The sequence below is a fragment of the Alosa pseudoharengus genome, unplaced genomic scaffold, assembly GCF_046254945.1.
Source record: "Alosa pseudoharengus isolate Yale_2024_CS ecotype anadromous, Long Island Sound unplaced genomic scaffold, YU_APseudo_1.1 YU_APseudo_1.1_scf_1, whole genome shotgun sequence".
Classification (NCBI taxonomy): Eukaryota; Metazoa; Chordata; class Actinopteri; order Clupeiformes; family Clupeidae; genus Alosa; species Alosa pseudoharengus.
In genome coordinates this window covers 36,861,398-36,886,761 of record NW_027468564.1, presented here as the reverse complement: position 1 = coordinate 36,886,761, position 25,364 = coordinate 36,861,398, and the positions used below count along the sequence as shown (strand labels likewise).

Genomic DNA, 25,364 nt, shown 5'->3' with positions numbered 1-25,364 from the left:
GGCAACATTTCCGGAAAGGTACTGGCTTGATGAAATTCATTCTGGACTCTCTATCCGATAAAGACCTTGGGATACTTCGGTTTGGCTTTAGGGACCCTCTACTCACTACCACGTAAGTGTTATGTTGTTTGGAACTGTAGAAGAGGTATAAAAATAGCGTTTTGTAGCGGCGAAATTGATATGCCCTGCTCACTTCCAGGCTACGAGTTTTGACTGAAAACGGTACAATCAAACTTTCTCAAAACACATCCGAATGACATGATTTTGATGTCAACTCAACTTATGTACCCCCAATCATCCGTAAATCGATCTAAAGTGCATTTTACTCCGGATAATTCCTTTAAGTTCACATGAATGGCACCAAGTACAGAGATACCCCGAAAGAAAGACTGATCCATGCGCTTAAGACCCCAGCCCAGGATGAATGTTCACTTAGAACAGGACAATGAACCTAGTACACAACCAACACAACGCGGAGTTGTGTTGTGAATGTATTTGAATAACCAAGCCAGAGCCATGATATGAACTCATTTAAATATTGGTAGAGACATGACATGAAACTGGACATCCACCAACTGGCCCTGACCTGAACCCACTTAAATATCAGTAGATATGGACAACATTGCTGTCAACGATGTTTCTACTGAACTAAATGTTCAGAATATTTATGCCAATGTGATACATCATTTTTTCCCCCTTGATAATACATTAAATGGGCTTAAGACCTCAGCCAAGGCTGAATGCTTTCAATAGGACAATGACCCTAATTACTCAACCGAGACAACACAGAGTTGTTTTAGGGAGAACTCTGAATGGACTTGAATGGCCAAACCAGAGGCCTGACTTGACCCCATTTGAATATCAGCAGAGAGACCGGAGAATGGACAACCAACACATCCAACTGGACATCCTGCATCCTCAATAGAAAAACCTTTAGAGGGCAGAACTCCAAATCCGAATCTCCAAATCCAGGTGTGCCAAGGCTTGTCACGTCAGGCATACACGAAAAGGGTGTAATCGCTACCAACAATGCTTCCATTGACTGAGTAAAGGGTCAAAAAATGTATGCCAATGTAATACATCAGTTGTTTTCCTTCCTAAAAACGAAACGAATGTGTTGTCCCTATCTGGACGTGTGTGGATGTGATAAAAAACAATGCAAGTTGTGTTGTTTTCAACGCAAGTTGCTATTTTCATATTGTGTTTTATAGGGCTGTAACGATTTACGATTCGAAACCGAAATCGCGACATTCATATCCACGATACTGTGTCGCGGTGTGAAAAGGCAGAATCGCGACACACCCTTTCTAGTGTTTCACGCAGTGCATTGCAGCTTAGGCAGCCGCAAAAGCAACCCACAACTCCCGCTTTACTTATCGGTAGCCTACGTTGTCCAAAAACAAATAAATAAATAAATAATCATTTCATACCTCTCCTTGCTTTCATTGTAGACTATGTGTGCAACTTTACAAAACAGTATAGAAGTAAACCCCCTCTCCTTGCCCCGCTCTCTCTCGCGCTCCCTCCCTCTCACTCTCCCTTCCTCTCACTCTCCCTTCCTCTCCTGCTCAATGAACATGCGCGACTTAAATAAAACATTTACAATCGTGAAAGCAAGGACGCATAGAAGACGACTAGCTAAATTACTATTAAATCCGCTTAGCATCATTAGCATGCTGCACATATTTGTTTAAAACTCTTGCATTGAAGTTGACTGATCATCTCAATACCAACGTTTCCCAAAAGGGCCTGTCCCAAAGAGAACTAGTATTACCTTGAAACTTAAACACACATGGGGAAACTGAACAGTCCAATCAGTACACTATGATAGGCTAAGCTATATGCTACTTTGTTTACAATATTTCCAGGCTTCAACCAGACAGCTGAAGTAAAGAGGTAGAGTTGTAATAAAAAATAGTAGGCCTAGGCTATAGGCTAATCTGCATAAAGTGTGCTGTCATAAATATCAGTCATTCAGAAAAATATTTTTATATCAGGATATAAAATAATAGATATATTATATTGTAATCCTCTGGTGTTCTAAGGGAGGCTATTAAAATTTTATTTAATAAAATGTCTAGCCCCCCCCACACAAAAAAAGGGGAAAAAAAAGAAAAATCGAGATTCGTATCGAACCGTGGGTCAAAAATCGTGATACAAACCGAATCGTGAGGTTGGTGTATCGTTACAGCCCTAGTGTTTTATTGTGTTATTTTCATATTGTGCAACAAATGAAAAAAGGAAACGACACAAACTGTGTTGTCCCTATCTGGACACAGAGATGTATTAAAAACAACGCAAGTTGTATTGTTTTCAACACATTCGAGTGTAACAAAGGTGCAAATATGTCTGCAATATGTTTGTCATTATTTTATCATTATGGGATAACTGAGTTTAGGTTGAAGAAAATTCATTATTAATAGCAATAAATATTATGTGAATTTGTGAAGCATTTTTACAGCTGCGACCAAAATGATCAAGGCAGAAAAGCCAGAATAATGTATCTTCTACCTTTGGTCCAAAAAAAAAAAAAAACATCAGTGCATACCAAACACCCACAGTGAATGAGTAACAATGAGAAAAGGGCTCCACAAGACAAAAGAATGGATGTGCTTTAGCGAAGAGAAAACATTTCACAGGGAGTGCTTAACAGATAGAAAGCAACGGAACAATGCACAACTCTGTAGCCTAATATCTTAAACGAGAAAGAAAAAAAAAGACAAGTCTTTCTTGTTTTTCCAGGTGTAGGCCTACTGTATGTGCACATTCAGGTGATTGACTTGTCACCTTTGTCACATAGGCACAGCAGCGTTATAACTAGTGCACAATAAATAACACTGGATGTCTCCTGGGATCTTTCTTTCTGATACCTCTTGTCAAAACATATTTTGTGTGTGTTCATATGTTGTCTCTGTGTGTGTTTAGGTGTGTTTGTGTGTGTGTGTGTGTGTGTGTGTTTGCTTGTTTGCCATTATACCTGTGTGTGTGTGTGTGTGTGTGTGTGTGTGTGTGTGTGTGACAGAGGAAGAAAGAGAGAGAGAGAGAAAGAGAGAGAGAGAGAATTCTAGATGTTGTATGTCCACCCCACACAGAGGTACCCCCCACCCCTCCTTATGTGTTTTGTTTTTGTTTACCTTCTATGGCCTTATGTTCTTGTGTGTTATGCTGTATGTAACAATGGTATGTAACAACACTGTTCCCATACAGTCATGCTAATAGTAAGGCAACTTTGTATTTGAAAGAGAGATAACATCTGTATGTGTTCCTAAGGAAAATCAGTTGTTTGCCAATGGAAAACTTTGCTAAACTATTCACTGTTTACATGTAACACAAGTGCATATATGACATAAAGGGAACTTTTTAACATTTCACCACCACACTAGGTGTTAACAGGGATGGGCAGCTTTGCTCATAAAACATTGGAAAGAAATGTGTGTGTGTGTGTGTGTTTGAGTTCTTGTTTGCACAAGGTTTGTTAAATTAAATAGAACACTAAAATCTGTGTGTCTGTGTGTGAGAGAGAAAGTGTGTGTATATGGGGGTTTATATGTCTCTCTGTGTGTGTGTGTGTATGTGTGTATGTGCAAACATCTGTATGGGTTGTTAGCTGAGCGATGCTACTCAAAGCTTGTGCAAAGCTATTGATTATTTATACATGACACAAGAGTGCATACCTGCCTCACCTCATGTCAGGTGATTTAGACTAAGCATAAAGCAGATACATTTTCACACAAGCTCAGCGACTAATGAACTCCCGACAGACAGGTTTCCTGGGCTGCTGACCAACACGCAATGGAGCCTTAAGGAGCAGATAGAGCAAGTCACCTGCCTGCTGCATTAACAAACAGGTACCAAAGTGTCTTCACACACACACAAACACACAAAACCCTCATTGCTTTACAGAGCATAGACCACAGAGGAAAAAATCACTGGCTATAAAGCTCTATCAAGCACACAGCCACAGGTGTGGATGCACTGTCTACTGTGCGAAGACACATTCACATACAAATGACATCAATACACAAAGGATATTGTTTAAGAATGATCACTATCGTATGAGGATGTCATCCATATACACAAATACTCAAACAAGATGGAAAAAACCCCAAACAAATGCACACACACACACACAAAACCATCATTGACAAAGAATTGCGCACACACACACATAAAACCCTCATAGACCGCAGAGGAAAAGATCACTGGCTATAAAGCACTATCATGCGCACACACACACACACACACACACACACACACACACACATACACACACACACACACACACACACACTCTCTCTCTCTCTTTTTGGCATAATTAAATAATACATTCTCTAAATAATAAGTTATCAGGTGTGTGTCCTCTATCTATTGATCTAAAGCACATAAAGGCCATACCTGTTGGAAGCTTGTGTGACAGGAGGAAGAAGTCAGTGCTTAGTGCTGTTGTCTTCACAGACTGTGATAATCTGTCAGAGAACGCACATCAGCAGAGACAACAGCACAAGAGGAGGAGGAGGAGGAGGAGGAAGAGGAGAAGGAGGAGGAAGAGGAGGAGAAGGAGGGACCCAGAGCATGAGGTGGGAGGGTGTTCAGAGGGTTAAGAGAGAGAGAGATGAGAGAGAGAAGAGAGAGAGGAGGGAGGTAGGGAGGGAGAGAGAGAGAGGGAGAGAGAGGGAAGGGTAGAGAGAGACAGACAGAGAGAGAGAGGGGGAGTTATATGTGCATACTGTGTATGGGGGGGGGGTAATGTATATGTCTGAGTGAGCAGCTGAATGAGAGTCAGGGAGAGTGTGTGTGTGTGTGTGTGTGTGTGTGTGTGTGAGTGTGAGAGAGAGTGTGTGTGTGTGTGTGTGAGAAAGATCGAGAGAGAGGTGGAAAAAAGTTAAATGTATGTGTGAGTGGGTGTGAAAGGGTACCTGTGAGAGCAGGTAGAACAGGTGCATGAGGGTGACAGAGAGAGAGAGAGTTGAGTGTGTGTGTGTGTGTGTGTGTGTCTGTGTATGTGTGTGTTCCAAGACTTGGTGTCTGATCAGGCCTCCTGGGTAATGGGAAGTCTCAGCAGGGCGGGACCAGCCTCTGGATGCTGCTGTGCGGCGCCTGCAACCAGATAACCTATTAGAGGGAGAGCAGATAGCTAACAAACGTTTAGAAAAAGTCCTGTTGGCAAATTTGAGGAAAAGTTGGTAAAGGGGCTATTTTACACAATTTGAGGGTGCTGAATTCAAATATTTTGTTTACCAAGCTCAATTTTGAGTTTTAAGCTTGCTAATTAGCATAATTCACATACTTTTTGGTTTTGCCATCAGATATCATAGGAATTGCAAAAAATGAGGCATTAATATACTCTTTATGTATCAGATATGTTGTAGGACAGGACAGGACTTACCCCAATGACCCTCAAGTAGCAAATGAAAATAAGCTAAAATTAAAATATAAATTGAAATAATAGCTAAAATTCAGTATGACGTTTAGAAGAACACCTTTATAACATTACGTTTAGAATAGATTCCTTGATAATGAGTTGATAGAATAGTAGGTGACTGCTCATTTTTCTGTAGAAAGTACTTTGTCACTAACTATTATGAACAGTTGTCAGTCTTTACAGAGGATTTACACTGTATTTTTTTTACTGTAAAGGCGACTGTGCTTGCCTGGTTAAAACATCTCACTGGTGCTCTTTCCTATCATTCAAATTCCAGCCATGCAAAAAAATTGAAGAGTGTGCATGTTTGAGGGTTGCTGAAGAGTGCTATAGAGATTGCTTTATTTGCAAAAAATTTAGACAAGATATCCTTTATAGTGCAACAAAAAGAAACATTCTCCAGTGCATCATTACTGCATATGATGCTGAAAGGGAAGTGAACCTAGGACAAATCCTCAGCTATGAACTGAATAATGTCCCTGGGGCAGCCGTGGTCTACTGGTTAGCACTTCCGACCTGTAACCGGAGGGTTGCCGGTTCGAACCCCGACCAGTAGGCACGGCTGAAGTGCAAGAGCAAGGCACCTAACCCCTCACTTCTCCCCGAGCGCTGCTGTTGGTGCAGGCAGCTCACTGCGCCGGGATTAGTTTGTGCTTCACCTCACTGTGTGTACACTGTTTGCTGTGTGTGTGTGTGTGTTTCACTAATTCACGGATTGGGATAAATGCAGAGACCAAATTACCCTCACAGGATCAAAAGAGTATATATACTTACTACCAGTGTTGGGGCTAATGCATTACAAAAGTAATGTAATTACTGTAATATATTGCTGTTTGCGGTAACGCGGTAATGTAAGGCATTACAAAAAAAATATTGGGTAATATTTACTCGGTACAAACTTCAGTAACGCACGTTACAATGCAGTTTAACCCAAAATGAAGCGCTTGTTTTGTTTTGATACATATTCGCAAACACCACGCGATAACAACAGAGGAGAAAAGATCCGCGCAAAATAGTAGAACGTATCTCCTGATACTGGTTGAATAGGACTGTGGCTGCAGCAGACTCGCAGGCGGACTATTTGCTGGATGTACATAAGCCTAGCTCATTATTTTCAGCTTGTCAGAGACAAGGCTATGAAGAACATAATAGTTAGTGCACTTTGTGTGCGAAACCGAAAGATCTCTCAGCTCGCGAAATAGCACAAGTAAATTAATGAAACATCTATAGTGCCACGCTAATCTCTTTGATTATTGATAAAACACAAACTATGCTGTTGTGCATGTCAGCTTTGTGCTGTGAACTTGAATTGAAGAGAATAAAGGGATAGAAATGCAGAAAAAGATTGTGTAGCCTGGCAGTGCCACCGCTCCCACCACGCGCATCACGCACTTTGCGTTGGGCACCAAAGGACAGAGGGGGCACCCAAATGTAACCAATGAATAGTAGCTTTACTGCAAACTGCGTTTCACTCTTCATCAATAACGTTTACAATGTCAAAATGCACTAACACGATGTTACATGCAAGTTTGATACCTTTTGGGTTCTCTCAATCACCAGGTTGTACTAGAATTGGGTCTTTTCCAAGCATTTAGGCTACATGAAGCACATGATATGCTGAGTCGACTGAAACTCATTCCATTCAGATAGCTAGGTGGATACCAGGCTCATAATTCACTTGTATTCACAAAACGAAATGTGAAGCAACATGTCATTGCATACTTCCATTTCCAAAGCAATGACGGTTGCTTAAAACAACTTAACATTGTGTATATTATTGTTAATATTGTGCTATCAATGTAACTCAAACAAATAAGGCTTGTAAACAAGAGCTGGCAAAAGGGCATTATGACAACGTAAAGATCAATGCTCTTAAAGTGACAGTGCACCATTTATAAGTAAAACAGCATTTCTTCAGAAATTAATGTTTAAAAATACACAGTAATGGTCTGTAAATAATAGGCCTTTTATTTTACTTTAGGTGTTTGAGTTATCATTTAAATGTCACTCACTCAAAGCCACTCACTTAGGGCACCGAAATGTAAAAAATGTATTTCAATTAATCATAAAATTGCCCTGATATGTCACTAGACATTAAGAAATCATGTTCATTTCAAATACTTATATCACTGACAACAGTAGTCTGGCCAGGATATTGTCATTTAAAAAGTGAAGTTGCAGCCCTCAACTGATGTTGATGTTGTCATGTTGTGTTTTGGCCTAATGCGCCACCCTCCACCTATCTACTAATCACAAAGTCAGTAGTGTTTCGTCATCCGGTTGCCAACTCTGCCAGTTAGAGGGGAGGGGAAGGGGATACACCGCTCTACAGTAATTTGAAAGTGATTGTAGTACCCGTTTTGGCCACAATCTTACATACGGTTCCTTTAAGCTTTGATTTACAATATAGTAGGCTCTCTATTGATTTTAATGAGTAGGCCTAGGCCTTAAAGTTACAGTATTTCTATCACAATTTACCAGACTTTGACCTTTTGTTGGTTTTTAACAAAATTCTGACTATGATTGTTCCTTGTATTGCATTATGAGCACTGCGCCTAGTGCATTCTACTGTTGCCTTAAGCCTAGCTCAGTCATTATGCTATACCACATCTCCCTCCATTGGAAGAGCAAGCTGCATTGAGCGTAATAAACTGCATTTAGAATGGCAAATCCATATTTCTAGATATTTTGGTGAAAGTAACTTAAAAGTAATGCAATAGTAGTGTAATGCCTTACAATTCAGAGACAGTAATATTATAATGTAACAAATTACTTTGAAATGACAGTAATAAGTAATGCATAGTACATTACGATTTTGAAGTAACTTGCCCAACACTGCTTACTACTGTAGCTATTGCAGATAGTGATGGTTATTTGTGAAGTGGAAATAAGTCTATCCTCACTCAAGTGCTGTCTAGCAATGTGGAATGTCCAGTAGTGATCACTGCAAAAACTGCTCATTCAACACTGGTAATAGATACTCAAGATCCACCCATCTGACTGCAACACATTTAAGAAGTATGCAGGAAAGTTTGTAATAAACGTTTGTATTGTTATTTGGTATTTGTTATGTGGTAGCAAATTATGTTGACTATCAAAGAAATAGACCTAATATATGAATGCACACAGATATTGCAACAGATACGCTCAGTGCAATCCAAACTTTTCTCATCTGTTGTTCCTCGTTGGTGGAACACACTAGCAGTTCCTACAAGGGCAGGGTCATCCCTCTCCATTTTCAAAACACTTCTGAAGACCCAGCTCTTTAGAGAACATCTCCTTTCATAGCACCACTTACAACAAGTCTTGCTGATCCTAGCACTTACCACCCGTCTTGAACTGACACTCAACTGTTTAAAAACAGCACTCACTGATGCACTTATTCTTACTGTACTCTACCATTTTTAAATTGTCCTAAATTTTTTGAGAGAATTGCTTTAAAACTTAGCTGTTACCATGTTGTTAGTCGCTTTTGTTAAAAATGTGTCAGCGAAATGTAATGTTATGTAATAATGGTGTAGGCCTATCTGATTAAGACCCAAAGAGTGGTTGAAACATACTTATTAAATAACACTGCGTAAAGAAGACTATCTTCACTTTTTTCCCTTTGCAACTGTCAAAGAAATCCCATAAACACAGGAAGGCCAAGGGTATCCTACATCAGATGGCCTAAAGATTAGGTTCTTCTGCATAGCATTAAGTGATTTGCATGCAGTAATTTGAACACTGACCTTGATCTAGCCTACTTTGGCTATTTAAAACGTCCAGTCAGTACCGGTGTAAGTTGACGTCAGGTGGGCGTGTCGTTCGTCCGCCATATTTTGGTTTGAAAAGAAAGCGAAACTAAATTTTCACAGGTCACAAATTTGGTCCGAACTCCACGACACTTGACGTACATTATCCTTGGACCAAGCCTCACAAAAGTTACCAGAAGGATTTTTGATTTTCGAAAGCGTTTGCCCGTCACAGCCAAACGAAATCGGCGGTGAAGCTCCGAAAGAGGAAGTCGTCCATATCTCAGGAACACTGTCACATATCGATACCAAATTTTGTATTTGAACTCGGGACTCCAATGTGAGGGTGCATAAGCTAAAAAAAAAAAGAAAACATTCCAAAAGTTTCCAGCATTTGGCAAACCACCCACCCGTATTTGGTAACTATCACCTTCAAGCCAGCCCAAATTATTTGATTGGACGGAACACGTCTGGTTCGGGCATAGACTTGTCTAAAGACCGACTCCAGGCTGAATTACTTGACCTCAAATTTTGTAGATGAGGTAAATTCAGGCTGGCTTCCAGACTGGCTAATATATAAGGGAAACAATAGTACAAGTGAGACCACAATTTTCCGTAAATTCCTTATTCCCTGGAAACACACGTTTGATGGCTGACAATACCCATCCAAAACAGGAATTGAAGCACTGTCACAGATTTCCAGTGTAAATCCATTGATATTAGGAGCGTTTCCAACATAGAGGTTATGTCTTATCTCCTCAGCCTATCAAATGAACATACATACAGAGAGAAAATTCTTTAGTAAAAAAAAAAAAGAGCCACTAGGTCTTCTCCACGAGTTACGTTCTCTACAGAATATTCTCCTCTGACAGGCATTGTCAAAAATATAATTCTTAAACATTAGAATGTTCTGAAAAGTGACTCATCAGTTCCTCCCCCTATCACATTTAAACACTCCTGTAATCTGTGAAACAGACTGGTTCATTCGGAGAGTAAAGGCTTTGCTGTCAACAATCATTTCATACCTTTGACATTAAACAAAGGTCCACAGTCATCACCTTAAGGACCATTTCTGTACCTTCGAGGGTACTTTCCCAAACAATTTACCTTTGGGGTACAGAAATGACACCCCCATTTCTCTGTGTGTGTACTGTATAATGTAATGCTCAATTTACCTAAACAAGGCAAATTATTTTAGCTAAAGCAAAACGCTTTGCCAGAGTAAGGATTATATGAACACAATGGGAGCATCTTGTATTGCACAAGTACGTCTTCAGGATATGAGAGAAGGCATTCCATGCCAGTTTGCTTTAGAGGGAAATTCATGGCAGTGAAACAACTGTCAGTATGGAGTTAAGAGATATATTTGTTTATGTCATATTTTATATTCTTCACCATTTACCTTTACTACAGATTTGCATGCTATAGCCATGCCATCATTAAAACCAGCTTCATGCTTTTCAATTAAAATTTGTAAAAAAATAAATTAAAAAAAGCAGCCAAGATCTCAAAATCTATGTTCCATTCCAGGTACCTAGTTGAACCAATTATAGGTACAGACTGAGCAGAGGGTTGAAGAACTTTGAAGAATTCAGACATTTTAGGCAGGTGAAAAAAGCACACACACACACACACACACACACACACACACATACACACACACACACAGTCCAGCTATTTCAATTATGCTAACTCCTTAATGTCTACAAGGTGGCGATAGTGGTCTGCAAGATCGCCACAGTACAATCCCTACTTTTCTACTCAACAGAACTTTTCTCTGTCGTAAAAGAGACATATGACATATCTGGACAGGGATTGGCTGACATGAAGTAGGTGCATCAACCTCACAGATAGGTCATAGACTTCTCCAGAATATATCCCGCCTCCTAACTTCCGTATCCATCCAACTTCCGGGCGTGGATTGTCTATGGGAAATAACATGGCGTTTTGAAAGATCGTACCTGTCAAACTCTGTAGGTGACAAATTAAAAAAAGCTGCTGGGCAGATTGACCTACACACTTCTGCCATCTAGTTTCCACTGGATTTTTTGATTTTCGGTGCCGTTTAAGTAGTATAGTCTATAGTATACTACTTAAACGGCACCGACAATCAAAAAATCCAGTGGAAACTATATGGCAGAAGTGTGTAGGCCAATCTGCCCACCAGCTTTTTCAACTTCGCTACCTACAGATGTTTTACCGGTATGATATTTCGAAACGCCATGTTATTTCTCATAGACAATCCACGCCCGGAAGTTGGATGGATACGGAAGTTACGGAGGCGGGACTTATTCTGGAGAGGTCAAGGGGTGGAAGCTCTCACTAAGCGCTTTCAGACATACGTGTAAGACCGGAGGTTCTGCCGATGTTAAACGGTGGGGCCGTATATCTGAACGACATAACCGGTCATATGGAAGTCCGAATTCACCCGGTGTATATACTACCCCCGACCTAGTATTTCCTCCGGACATTATGTAAATGTGCTGTGTCTGAACGAGGAGTAGAACATTCGGTTAAAATCACACCTAGTGAGAGGGCGTGTTGGTGACGTTTCTTTCATGCGTCCATGTGGTTAGATCTGACTTAAATGCCAGTGTTATGATGGAGTGGCATAGTGCTGTCCAGAAAATCTCCAACCTGGAAAGATGCAGACATCACGGAGCTACTGTCCATGAGGGCATACAACATTTTGATAGAACACCTGAAAGGAACGTTAGAGACACGTTAGGCTACAACTGCATGGCAAGGAGAAACGAATTCAGAAGACTGAATCATCATAAGCAGAAGGCGCTGAAAAGGCAGTAGCCTATAGCGACGTCGTTGACGACAATAACAGGAGTATTTAATAAATTGTTAGCCAACACGGTTTTCTGTTCATTGATAGCCTTCATGACCTGCTGAGCTCGCTGATATTTGCTGAGCATAGATGCCTAGAGAAAATGAAAACGAAGAAAACCCAACTTTGTTCCAAGCTCCTTACGTAAATGCTACATGGGAGAGGATGCTTTTGGAAAAAAATAAACCATGAAAAAACGAACAACTTCACTGTTATTAATGTTAGTATTTTGTTTGTTGCTTAAAAACGTTGTATGATCGATCTTGAAGTCTTGAGTTAGCCTACTGAATTGGCTGGTAGCCTACCATAAAGTTTGTGCATGCTCTCTCTCTCCAACGCAAACCAGATTTGGGGTTCTATAGCCTAGCTAATTCTGGTACATAACGTTGAAAACAGATAAATGTGTTTATTTGAAGCACACATACAAATACTGTAGGCTAGGTCAATTTCAAGTGCCCACTTACGTGACTAGCCTACTTCAAGTATTAGCCTTTGCACAATAGATTTCTTCTTCTTTAGCCTACATAATGATAGGCTATATTTTGTAAACAAGAAGCAGCTGTGACAGGCAGCGGCCGCATATAATCTGCGTCATGTCTCAGCATCTTGTGAACTCTACAAGCCCCCACCCCTCACTCGACAACCACACGGAGATTCTGTAATGTGCGTGTATGTCGTTCACACATACGTCCGTGTAAGGTCAGTATTAGGTCCGCAGTTTAGCATCATATCTGAATCATCCGAAGGGTAGGACCTCCGTTTGACAAACCTCCTCATATACTCCGGAGGTTATATCTGAAAGCGCTTACTGTGACTCATATATAGAGGACAGTTCCTTCCGGAGAGTTCCATCATGAATTCTTCCAGTAATTCTATAGACTTTCATTTGCCTTTGAGTATTTGTATAATGGTAGTGATTTATGGCGATAGAAAAGTGCCATAAAGTACTCGAGCGATAAAACATGCATACGGGCGTATTATATTATTTCATACTCTCTGCGCGCACGCACTCAGAGGAAACTGCTCCCCGAGCGAGGAAAAATATGCTGCGAGAGAGGAGGAATCTGACCAGCGCTCACTCGAAAATCACTCAGCTCTCTCGAAGTTGATTTTTGCTCGTGCGAAGTGAATTTCTGCTCTACTTGGGGGCGGTAACCAGGTTTGGTACTAGCTCTGCTGTGATTGGCCGTGTTTGAAGAGTGAAATTGATTGACAGCCCTCCTCAGTCGAAGAAGACAACCAGAGACGAATCTTTGAGACAGACAACAACGGCATCTGGCAGTGGGCAGAGGTTTCTTCAGGTAAGAATCCCGTGGCTGAATTCGGGCATTTGTGATGACCGAAAAACTGTGGCTTGTGTAAAATTTAATCTGAGTATGTTTCTGAGAAATATGTTAGTGTAGCTTAACTTCAACATTCGTCTTCTTTGTATAGTACTGTCTAGAACGTTATTACTTAGTCTGTAATGTTAACCGCTAGCGACTAGCTAACGTTAACTTTAGTTAAGCCAGAGAATGTCTAATAAGGTCGTAAACGGGCTCTGGTTAAGCTTAGAAGCTAGCTCCATGTCTGGCTGGCTGCTGGCAACAATTAGAAGGTCATTAGGCTAACTGAACTATTGTAAGGTGAACGTGCATATTCTGTTTGTTAAATTAGAGAAAGAAACATTTCTGAGAAATATGTTAGTGTAGCTTAACATCAACATTAGCCGTAGTCTAGAACGTTATTACTTAGCTCTAGTCTGTAATGTTAACCGTAGCTAACGCTAGCGAATAGCTAACGTTAACTTTAGTTAGCTCGTTGTCTGGCTGGATTAGCCTAATATTAGGTTATTAGGCTAACTGAATTATTGTAGGGTTAACGTGCATATTCTGTTTGTTAAATTAGAAAAAACACATTAATTGATCGTAGGTTTGGTTTGTTCTATGCAAACAAGTACTATTATGTCAGATTTAGGGTTGCCAACTCTCACGCATCTGGCGTGACACTCATCTCACGCTCTCACGCACACGCAAGAAATGTCATGCCAAATCCATTCTTTTTTTTTGCAATCCGTTCATTTTTTGTTGATGACTAGACTTGACCACAGCATTGTTTCTAAACGACAGGATACGAGTTTAAGGCATACTAGAGCAACAGCAGGTAGGTCTAATATCCACATACAACGTTCTCAGCGCAGTTTTCTCTGATTGTTGATTCGCTGACTAGGCTATTTTAATCCGGTCCGCGACACCTTCACGGAACACGCTGCTATTTAGACATGAGGCAGACCGACACAAAGTGTGGCCGCCCGTTGTTCTCTAGTAACTACTCGCAAAGTAGCCTCACAGACATCACATGAAATAACAGGATTCTAAGGATATACAGCTCATGGCTAAGAGTTTGTCGATGTGGCCATAATGATTTGTTTTCACAAAATGCTAAGCATGTATTTAATTGCATGTATTTAAGTGTCTTAAAAAAGTGTGCTTATATTGGTCAATGCATAATTTCATAACAGGCCAAATAGAAAATAAATGTTAAATGTTAAATATAGCCTAGACATAATATTAAAATCAGATGATGTAGGATAGTATAGAGTTAGATAAAGTTGGATGGCTCCAGAACTCACACCAGTGGATTGAGTCTTAAAGGAGCCATACCACTTTTATGACACTATGGGCTGTATTTTGGGCCACCAGCGCATGGCGTAATACTAGTTATTCACCCGCGGAAAGTTGAATTCGTTATTTTGCACGTTTATTTTTTAAGCATTGCGCCCAGGGGTGTGGCAATTAACAACCTAGGGAGGGACCTGGCGCATTGTCTAAAAATCGCTATCATACACCACCTAAACCTGGTCAGAAGTCAATGGCGAGTTGTTCATATGCTATTTTAAGAGCGCATGTCAACAGTCATATTGGCAGGTGCACGCACCATCCTTCTATCATTCAAGAACGCACACCAGCGCACGTCCATGCAAAGCATTACAAATTGCACGATTACAATGGGAAACATAATTAGAATAAAGATATTACGAAATACTGTACATCTCATGATGAGTAGTTATTCACCATCATTTGCAAATTGGTAATGACGGTTAAAAGTGATTAGGGGAGAGGCGAGACACGTATGGAGCACAGCTGAAGACACTGTCACGAGATATAAGCAACTCCTCTGCAGGATAAATGTTGTTTTATTCAGTCATTTGAGCAACATTAGGGTAAGTGTTGCTTTTTCCAGCCTATGTTTTCGATGGTAACCCATTGTCAGTCAATAGTGAAAGTAACTGCATATAACTGTCTTGTCGTTGACTGACTCCTTGGTGAAGTTCAAATAATAGACGAGTGCAAATGCGTGAAGGATATGCTAGGTTTTAGTAAAGCATGGTTTAAGAATGACTATTCCATACGGTCTCGCAAGCAGCCTCCTTCAAATGCGCCTTTGAATGCCAAAATACCGATGCATTTATTTGACATATCGCGCGTTGCGCCGTTAAAGGGAATGACAGGTGTCATTCTCATTGGTTTAAAATGATGTTACGCCCCAAACACACCCATATGACTGATTAAAAGACCCAGGAACACCTTGTTACGCCATGCGCTCCACTTTTGAGAACGAAACCCCTCCCAATGTGAACTGGACATCCTACTAAATTTGAATAGACTTTTGACGAGTGACGATGCACTTTAGAATGTCATGATAGGGCCCTATAGCTGTTCTGTTGACCTTTAGATTTGTTGCTACTGGGCATGAAGGGCAGGCCAATTATGAGTTCTGTCCAACATTGATGGTAGGTTTAGAAAAAAAGTCAGCACATTTTAATCATATTGCAATAATACCAATAACCGTGATCATTTTGGTCATGATTTTTCATCAAATGTTCATACTGTATCTCTAGTGGCTAGTAGACTTTGGAATCCACCAGCCACAATGGTAGGTGGAAAAAAATATTTTAGGCTATTGCCATCCCTGATACATAAATACACTCATACATACATTCATAAGTCTCAGTCTGTCCATTTCTTTCCACAAAACTCGCCAGAAGTCATCATTTAAGGGGTTATTTTAAAAAAAATTCTACTGAGCTACTACCTTTTTCAGGTGGGCAGGGGGGCCCTTTTCATGTCTGTGCCCAGGGGCCCAGTGGCTCATAATCCTTCCATGCCACAGGGTTAAAACACTGGTCTTGTTTTCAAGTGCAATCAATAATTTAATTGTACATTTTGAAGAAACTTTTCCATTCTATTATTTAAAAAAAAAAATATTATACTGTACATAGCAAAAAAGTCAGGGGACAGACATTTTTAAAATTAGGTTTAGGGAAAAATTTAACGCACACGCACTATGATTTCACAAAATCTCACTCCAGCCAAACACCCAAAGTTGGCAACCCTGTGTCAGATGCCTATTCTGGAAGGATAGACTATCAGCCTGTAAAATTCTGCTTCTCTTCTAGGACATTGAGGAGCCAGACATCAACTGGGATGTTGCCATGGACCACAATGGTGAGGCAGAAGGAGTGATGGTGGTTCCTCACATTGACTGTCCGGTGAGCGAAGAACAAAGGGAAGATGTTCAGGCCCTCCTTGACCAGAGTGACCCGGACATGACCGCTAGGGAATTGTACCTCCTATGCCGTGAATGTTTGAGCCCCTCTTAACTCCCACTGCTCTCAATTAGATAAATCAGCCGTTTTTTCAATCAGTTCAAAGAATCAGTTCTTCCAATCAGTTATTGTTCATTTAAATTATAGAACTTGAACTGATATTTACTGTTTGTTTGTTCAAATGTCTATTGGTGGACTGTTACCTACCCTTTAATTATGCCAAACCCATTTCTGTTCTTTAAATATCAGAAAGCAAACTTACTGTTGATGGCACTGAACTTGCACTTCAAAAAAGGTTTATGGAACTTTTCTGAACTGTGAATTACATTAAAACTCATGCCAAACCAATTTGCCGGGGCTCTCAAAAACATTTATACAAATCCGTCAGCTTCAGTCAGTAGGTTGAATTGAAGACCCAGATGCAGAAGTAAAAGTGAATTTTTTACTTGTTTATCTTGAGCATTACAGGTAACCACTGAATTTGTGAAACTAAAATAACAACAACTAATATGTACTAAGCTAGTACATAGTCAATACATATTAGATCACTTTAAAGACTGACAGATGCAAATGCTGTAAATAAAGGTAATCATCAAGGGGTCTGCTGGTGAACAAAGTCCTTGAAGACAGGATTTCAAAATGTTCCAGATCTGAAAACAGAAATATTGGTATATGTCACATCCTTGAACTTACTGCAAACTATGAACAAGTGCTCACAAATTAAGCTAAAGAAATGCTCCCAATATTTATAATGAACTATTGCACATGTCCTGTTTATGCAGGCAATAAGCAAAACCAAATTTGGTGTATTCAAAGATCTATTTCGACCTCCCTCAGACCGTCACCACGGTCTACACCTTGAATGATGCCATCCTATACCTTTTCTCGAGACCATTATATCAACAATGTCATGTGACTGACCTGGAGGCTGTCCCGCAGTAATATAATGCATTCAGGGACATGCCTCTTCCTCTTTGCCTTTCTCGCCTCAATTCTGAGACCGGTGAGTATGATTTCATTAGAAGCCAGTAATCCGCCACGTTATCGTGCAGGTGCCTTTGGTCCCTGAGGATTCAAACTGGTTTTCCCTTTGACATTTGTTCTAGTGAGGCGTTTACTTTCGCCTTCACGGTAGAACGTTACCGGCGGCTTGTTGAATGCAAGCTCGTGTAGCACGTGGCTGAACTTGGCACCACTTTCGTTTCCGCGGGGGAAGACCACTTTCAGATCGCGGGGGAGTTAAGTTTCCGTTCCACCTTAAATAATGCAATTTTCTACCTCGTCCACAAGGGGCCAGTGTTGACCGCAAATCCGCGATAACACAGGCATGTGCCTGTTGCAGATGAACAGGCATTGTTCACAGACGTTCAAAAGCCTGTATATCTTATTATGTGTTGTGTAGAGGGTGGCAGATTATGTAGTTTTTTCTTTATTTTCTGTGCTGGATCTTTTGATACATGTTGTGTTATGTTTTTTTCTATTAAATAATTTTGTTCATTTTACACTGGGGGGGGGGGGGGGTGGTGGTATGTAGTTTGTAGCAGATTTTGAAGTTTTTCTACAGTAAATGTATTCCCTACGGCCTACATGTCATTTTGCATCGGACTTTTCAACACATTCTGAAACTACACTCTCTCCTCTTTCCAATGACACCCCACTTGTGAAATTATATGGTTGAAAATGCCCTTTTTTGCCCCTCTGAAAATATAATATGTATTTGTGAAATTGCAAAATTTCAACACTTGAACAGGGACAGATATCCCATGTAGGATTTTGCAAGGGATCTTTCACCACATTCTGAAACTACACTTCCTCCCCTTTCCAATGACACCCCACTTGTGAAATTCTATGGTGGAAAATTGGATATTTAGCCCCTCTAAAAACAGTATATATTTTGTGAAATTGCAGAATTTCAACACTTGAACAGGGACAGATAGCCCATGAAGGATTTTGCAAGGGATATTTCACCACATTCTATATCTACACTTCCTCCCCTTTCCAATGACACCCCACTTGTGAAATTCTATGGTAGAAAATGCCCTTTTTTGCCCCTCTGAAAATACAGTATATATTTGTGAAATTGCAGATTTTCAGCACTAGAACCGCGACAGATAGCCCATGAAGGATTTTGCAAGAGATCTTTCACCACATTCTGAAACTATACCTCCTCCCCTTTCCAATGACACCGCACTTGTGAAATTCTATGGTGGAAAATTGGATATTTAGCCCCTCTAAAAACAGTATATATTTTGTGAAATTGCAGAATTTCAACACTAGAACAGCGACTGATGTCCCATGAAGGATTTTGCAAGGGATCTTTCACCACATTCTGAAACTACACCTCCTCCCATTTCCAATGACACCCCACTTGTGAAATTCTATGGTTGAAAATGCCCTTTTTTGCCCCTCTGAAAATACAGTATATATTTGTGGAAATTGCAGATTTTCAGCACTAGAACAGCGACTGATGTCCCATGAAGGATTTTGCAAGGGATATTTCACCACATTCTATATCTACACTTCCTCCCCTTTCCAATGACACCCCACTTGTGAAATTCTATGGTGGAAAATTGGATATTTAGCCCCTCTGAAAATATAATATGTATTTGTGAAATTGCAGAATTTCAGCACTTGAACAGGGACAGATAGCCCATGAAGGATTTTGCAAGGGATCTTTCACCACATTCTGAAACTACACCTCCTCCCCTTTCCAATGACACCCCACTTGTGAAATTCTATGGTGAAAAATTGCATATTTAGCCTCTCTGAAAATACAGTATATATTTTGTGAAATTGCAGAATTTCAGCACTTGAACAGGGACAGATATCCCATTAAGGATTTTGCAAGGGATGTTTCACCACATTCTGAAACTACACCTCCTCCCCTTTCCAATGACACCCCACTTGTGAAATTCTATGGTTGAAAATGCCCTTTTTTGCCCCTCTGAAAATACAGTATATATTTTGTGAAATTGCAGAATTTCAGCACTTGAACAGGGACAGGTATCCCATGAAGGATTTTGCAAGGGGTCTTTCACCACATTCTACAAGTACACTCTCTCCTCTTTCCAATGACACCCCACTTGTGAAATTCTATGGTGGAAAATTGCTTTTTTTGCCCTTTGAAAATATAGTATATAAATTGTATTTGGAAAATTGCAGAATTTCAGCACTAGAACAGCGATAAACATCCCATACTACATTTTGCATCGGATGTTTCACCACATTCTGAAACTACACCCTCTCCTTTTTCCAATGACACCCCCTATGTGAAATTCTGTTGTGAAAAATGGCTCTTGAAAATAAAATGTATTTGGGAAATTTAAGATTTTCAGCGGTAGATTTGGTTTAGACTTCCCATAATGCATTTGTCATGGGAAATTTATTTTGGTCTATTTTTCTGATTATACATTTTCAGCACTACATTTGGTCCCTATCACTTAAAAGTCATTTGCCACATTTCTGTCATTTTTGGGGCCATTAGTTTTTCTACCTTGTCTTATTGGGGGCCAAGCATTGAAGCTGCGTAGGGACCCTATAGGCCTAGTAGGATTTGTTATTATGCTTCTGTCTAGTGCCATAGGAGTCCATGGCAGCACATACAAATGTACATAGTAAAATGCTCATACTTTGCACACTTATTCTACTCAGGCCACTGACCAATTTCACCAAGTTACTGCCCCCAAAACCTCAAATATCTAGGACCACCAACTGGTCAAAATCCATCAATCTTTTAACAGCATTAATGCAAATAGCTCTGCGATGCTTTGATCTATGAAGCTCAAACTTTATCAGTGGATTAAGGCAAAAGGTAAGGCCCCACCCATCGATTTACAAGACTTTATCATGTGCACTGTAGCGCCACCAACAGACCAAGGTGAAAACTTTCCGAAAGCTTCACAGCTCTTGAATTTTGTTCATTTCTCTCTAAATTTGCAGCTCTGCAGCTATATTTGGGGGCCAAGCAGTTCAGCAGGAGCTGTCATGGCAACTCAGTTTTGTTACATTAGATGCATACACATCTTTCCACCATCAGGACAGTGAACTGTCATACTCTTCCTTCCTTTTGGCATTTGCATTTGCACACACCCTATTACCTGCTACCCCTCATCACACTTACCCCAACCCCCCCCCCCCCCCCCCCCCACACACACACACACCCACACTCACACTGATAAACCCCCTCCCCCTTACACCACATAACCTCTCATACCTAGTTTAGTTTTGATACGTTAAAAATTGGCTGAGATATGAGCTAATTTCCATAACTCTAGCACCCCCATAGTGGTAACAAGTCAACATAATATTGTATGTACATCATCAGGATTTGGTCCCTAGCTCTCACACCAAATATGCGTTAGCATACACAGCCCCATTCTCATCAATGGGACTGAGGTGGAGTGTGACACCAGCTTCGAGTATGATTCTATGTCTGCGTCTCGACCCTGTAACATCTGTGCTGTTCTTCTGAACATGGATAATGTAAGGCGCCAGTGTTGATATCACTTGTTGTCTGTTTTGCGTCAACAGCCATTTGTGTCATAGATTAAGGTAGCCTGGATGATTCCTGACTTTGCCACTGTTACTGTATGAATATCTATGCTTTGCTGTACTTAAACCCTGTATGATTCCCATGGATTTCATGTTTCACTTTGGTATGTAATATTTTACCAACAGCATCCCGGTGACAACCAACCAACTAAGCCAGCAAAGACCAGCTAAAATCAGCTTCCAGCATAAGCTGGTTTATAGCTGGGGTTTTTTTTCAACAAAGTAACAGAGTACGGAAAGACCACACACGGATTAGCAATACATATATTAGATTTTTAATAAATGAATAGAACTTAACAAAATGGAGTGGAGTTGGATTTGGAAAATAAAAGTGTAAGCAATCAGTATAATGTGGTGCAGTGAATAATTTCAATTTCAATTTCAACTTATATTTAATGTCACTTATAGAGCGCCAAAACATTACTCATGTCTCATGGCACTTAACAGAGTGTTAAACATTCAGAGTGTGCCTATAAGTAACAGGGACGAGGAAAAACTCTCTAGAATTGGAGATACATATAGGAAGAAACCTCGAGTGGATACAAGACTCAAAGGCCTGACCCATCTGCCTAGGGTCAGTTACAGGGCAGTAAGGTCTGTACTGTATACATAATAAATGAATAGGTTAGTTAGGTGTACAGAATAGAACACAACAACCTGAGGTATGTTACAAAGAGGTAGGATGGTTACATAACCAGTATGATGTATGCATGAATCCTATTTATACTAATCCATACTAATTCAAATAGTCCAATGTAGGGCATGTGTTGTCCATAGGGATTAGGAATTGTCATACAGTATGTCAAGTACTGGGTAGCTAGGCTGCACGGGCCAGGAATCCAGACAAGGGGACTGCAATGGTAGGTGTTAGGGCCAGCTCGTTCCCAGACCGAAACATAAAGAGGGACACGGACAACAAGGTTCAAACCAAATATATTAATTTATTAAAGTAAAGCAGAAGGTTACCAATAGCAAAATGTCTAGGGGGAAATGAATGGGAGTGGTGGCGTGCGTGTATGAGTGTATGGATGTATGGATGCAAAGAAGCTAGTGAAGTGGGCCTAAAGACAAAGAAAGAGAAAGAGAGGTAGAGTTACAAATGAGGGGAGAGAGCAAAGTGCAAGTGTGAGAGAATCAAAGTGAGTGCCTGCAAGAAGTAAGAAAAATGCCTAATCAGAAAGATAGGGAACCCCTTATATAGCCCCACCCTAACCATAGATGTAATCAATGAGGGTATTAGCCCAACCAGGCCCAGCCCTTCCCATGCATTGACAGGAGAAGGCCTGAAGGGGCACAGGGTCATCACATAGGGCAGTCATAGGGATGGGACTTCAGGTGCGATGAGGGCCAAACACAAGGAATAGTTTCTCTCACAAGTGAGGTAAGAGGGAAGAAAGAGAGATAAATAGTAGGTATTACTATAAGTCATGATGGTTAGCATTAATAAGTATATCAATGGTATTATATAGTGTTATACTATAGAGACAAAAGGCAAGAGAGGGAGAGTTGAGAGAGAGAAGGAGAGAAGAGGGAGTTGAATGGCAAGACAAAGACAAGAGGTAAGAGGGGGAGGAGTTGAGAGAGAGAAAGAAGAAGAGTTGTACGGCGTGACACATGAAAAGTCCATGACAGCGCTATGCTATGGCAGCATACCTAAGGCATGGTGAAGGGTAGTCAGCACCAGCGCAGGTATGGTCAGTTGCCACCATGACACGCATGACTAGGGCGCCAGTCACATGAGGACACAGCAGAGGTGGTCCATTCCAATAAAAACCCTGAGGTGGGTGAAGTTCCACACTACACCATACCTAACTATGGGAGGCACTAAAGATGTATGTGTTAAGTCTAGACTTGAAAATAGGGAGGGTGTCTGCTAATCAAATTGATGGAGAGAGTTAATTCCAGAGGAGGGGTGCGCTGTAGCAGAAAGCTCTGCCTCTACTGTTGGGATTACAAGTAATATTTTTAAGTCAATGAGACTTTTAACAGGTAGCCAGTGTAAAGATGCTAGGATGGGGGAAATGTGTTCATATTTTTTGGTCCTAGTGAGTGTGCGAGCAGCTGCATTTTGTATAAGCTGTAAGTTCCTTAGACCGGTATTATTGCAGCCGTGTGCAGGAGTGGATGTCTATTGCCCCTTTGTATGGTCACATACAAGAGTGGAGGTGTGTTTTCCGTCAGGGTCTATACCCCCCCCCCCCCCCCCCTTTTTACACTGTGTGTCACAGTCGGGCATGATTTATTGTATAAGTTCTGAATATTATGTGATGCTTGGTTATCTCTCTAGTTTGGAGTGGGTGTGTCTGTTCCAATTGACTGTCACGTCGGCCCTGGACTGCTGTTGACTATTCCGCCGTAATGGGTTGAATTGGCTGATTGGACTGGGGGACTCACGGGTTGATTGCTTATTGAAGCAATTGGGAGGGAAATGCTTTTTATAGGGCAGCAGAGGTCGGGAGCAGTCGAGTGGCTTACCTGATGACGCGTGTCTGGAGGCACAGCTGAGTGGAACGAGACTGGTTTACTGCGTGCTGGCTGAGAGGATGCGTGTTACACGCCGACTCAAGGGAAGTTATTACTGCTACTCTAATTTGTGTGAATGGGCCGGGGTTTAGCTGTTTGGGCCTTGAAAGTTGTTCCTGTTTCAAAGGGAGATCGCTACGTTGGAATCGCGTTGCCTGAACGGAGGGGAACCGCTATCGGAAGAGATGCATGTTAAACTCCAGCAAAAGGAAAGTAACCCCTTCTCCCTTATTATGAATGAGTGGGCTGGCCTTTGCTCTGCATGTTTGTGAGTGCTGTTCTTTTTGTCTGCTTCGAGGTGTGATTGGAGACGGAGAGGGAGCGACGGCTGACCAGGGGAGAACGGGCCGCATTGTTTACATCAGAGCGTACCTGTGGAGCAAGCTAGTGAGTGGCGGCGCTGGCAATTGGATTCGCTCAGGCCCGTCGCTAGAAGGCAAGCAAACCAAGCAATTGCTTGGGGCCCCGAGCTGGCCAGGGGCCCCAAGACAATGACTGGTTAAGAATAAAATGCAACGACAAACTGTGAGCGCCCCTTTGATAGTCAATGCAGTAAAGTGCAACGACACTGTTACCGGCAATACCGGGATCCCCCTCAAGGGGGCCCCTCTCAGTAGTCGCTGACAGCAGCCAGCCAGCCAGGTTTGTGGTCTCTGCTGCTGCCGCGAAAATATAAAACCTCAGTCATAATGAAGCGGAGTTATGCGTCCGGAAGCAAGAAGAGAAAGGAAGAGGATGACAAGAAAAAACAAGATAGTGGTAAGTGATAAATTACACTGAATAAAATAGCTCTACTTGTCTTGTACAAATGGTGTAATGTCGCAGCAGGAAGGCTAGCCTAGCAAAAACATTTTTATGTTAACTACCTGCCTGACGGCCCATGCTGCTTGTAACAAACTAGAACAGTTAGCGCAACTTTTTTTTTCCGAACGGACGGAATATGGTTACATAGGCTACTGTAATATGTTTATTAACGGGATAAGGGAGACGCAGATCTGTTCCAGAATCACTGTTTATCATATTTAATGACATAACATTGCTTTAGCTTTGTAATAGGTTTTGATGAAAGTGGCATAGCTTCTCTGCTATACTAACTATTCGACCGTGTTAATCTATTTACCAAATGGGGGTTAGGAAAACCACACGATAAATTCCGTGCATCAAAGCAGACTGGAACATTCATGTCTAGTAGTATTCATGCACGCCAGCTGTTTACTGTCTTTAAAGCACCAGGTGCATCTGTCTAATTCTCAAACAGCAGAATGCTTAAATGCTATGTTAAGCTACAAGTAGGCCTAGGTCAATGTATAACATTAACTTGGAATGTTTTTACAGTAAGCATTGGCAGACATCCCAACCTGCAAAAAGTAATTTCAGGGAGGTATCACGAAGCGCCCCCAGGAAAAAAAACTTTAGCCTATTTAGATACTGAAATACAGATTAATATGTTTGTTCAATGTCTAATCAGTACACCAAATAAGGAAGATAGAAATTGTGAAAATACATTTTGGTAGTTTGGTCTTTTTTTTTTGGTCTTTTCATGTACAGTGTTGCCTTGGCAATTAGTCATGTATAGGCCTGAATATAGAATAATATGCACATGAATTGGCACAGGCCAATCAGGATGCTCGCTGTCTTGGATGCGCTCAGGTACACACGCACCACCCCTCTCTCTCTCCCCTGTCGTGTGCGCGCTATACACTCAGATGC

The 25,364-nt window shown here is 41.0% G+C and overlaps 1 protein-coding gene across 1 annotated transcript in view; it reads right to left on the bottom strand.

Annotated features, from left to right (window-relative positions):
* Positions 1-4,461, bottom strand: part of LOC143118580 (uncharacterized) — a 123,833-nt gene extending 119,372 nt beyond the window's left edge. Inside the window, exon 1 of the mRNA XM_076279614.1 lies at positions 4,396-4,461. The gene's annotated coding sequence lies outside the window, so the exon portion shown is untranslated. The remainder of the gene's footprint in view (positions 1-4,395) is intronic.
* Positions 4,462-25,364: the final 20,903 nt, after the last annotated feature.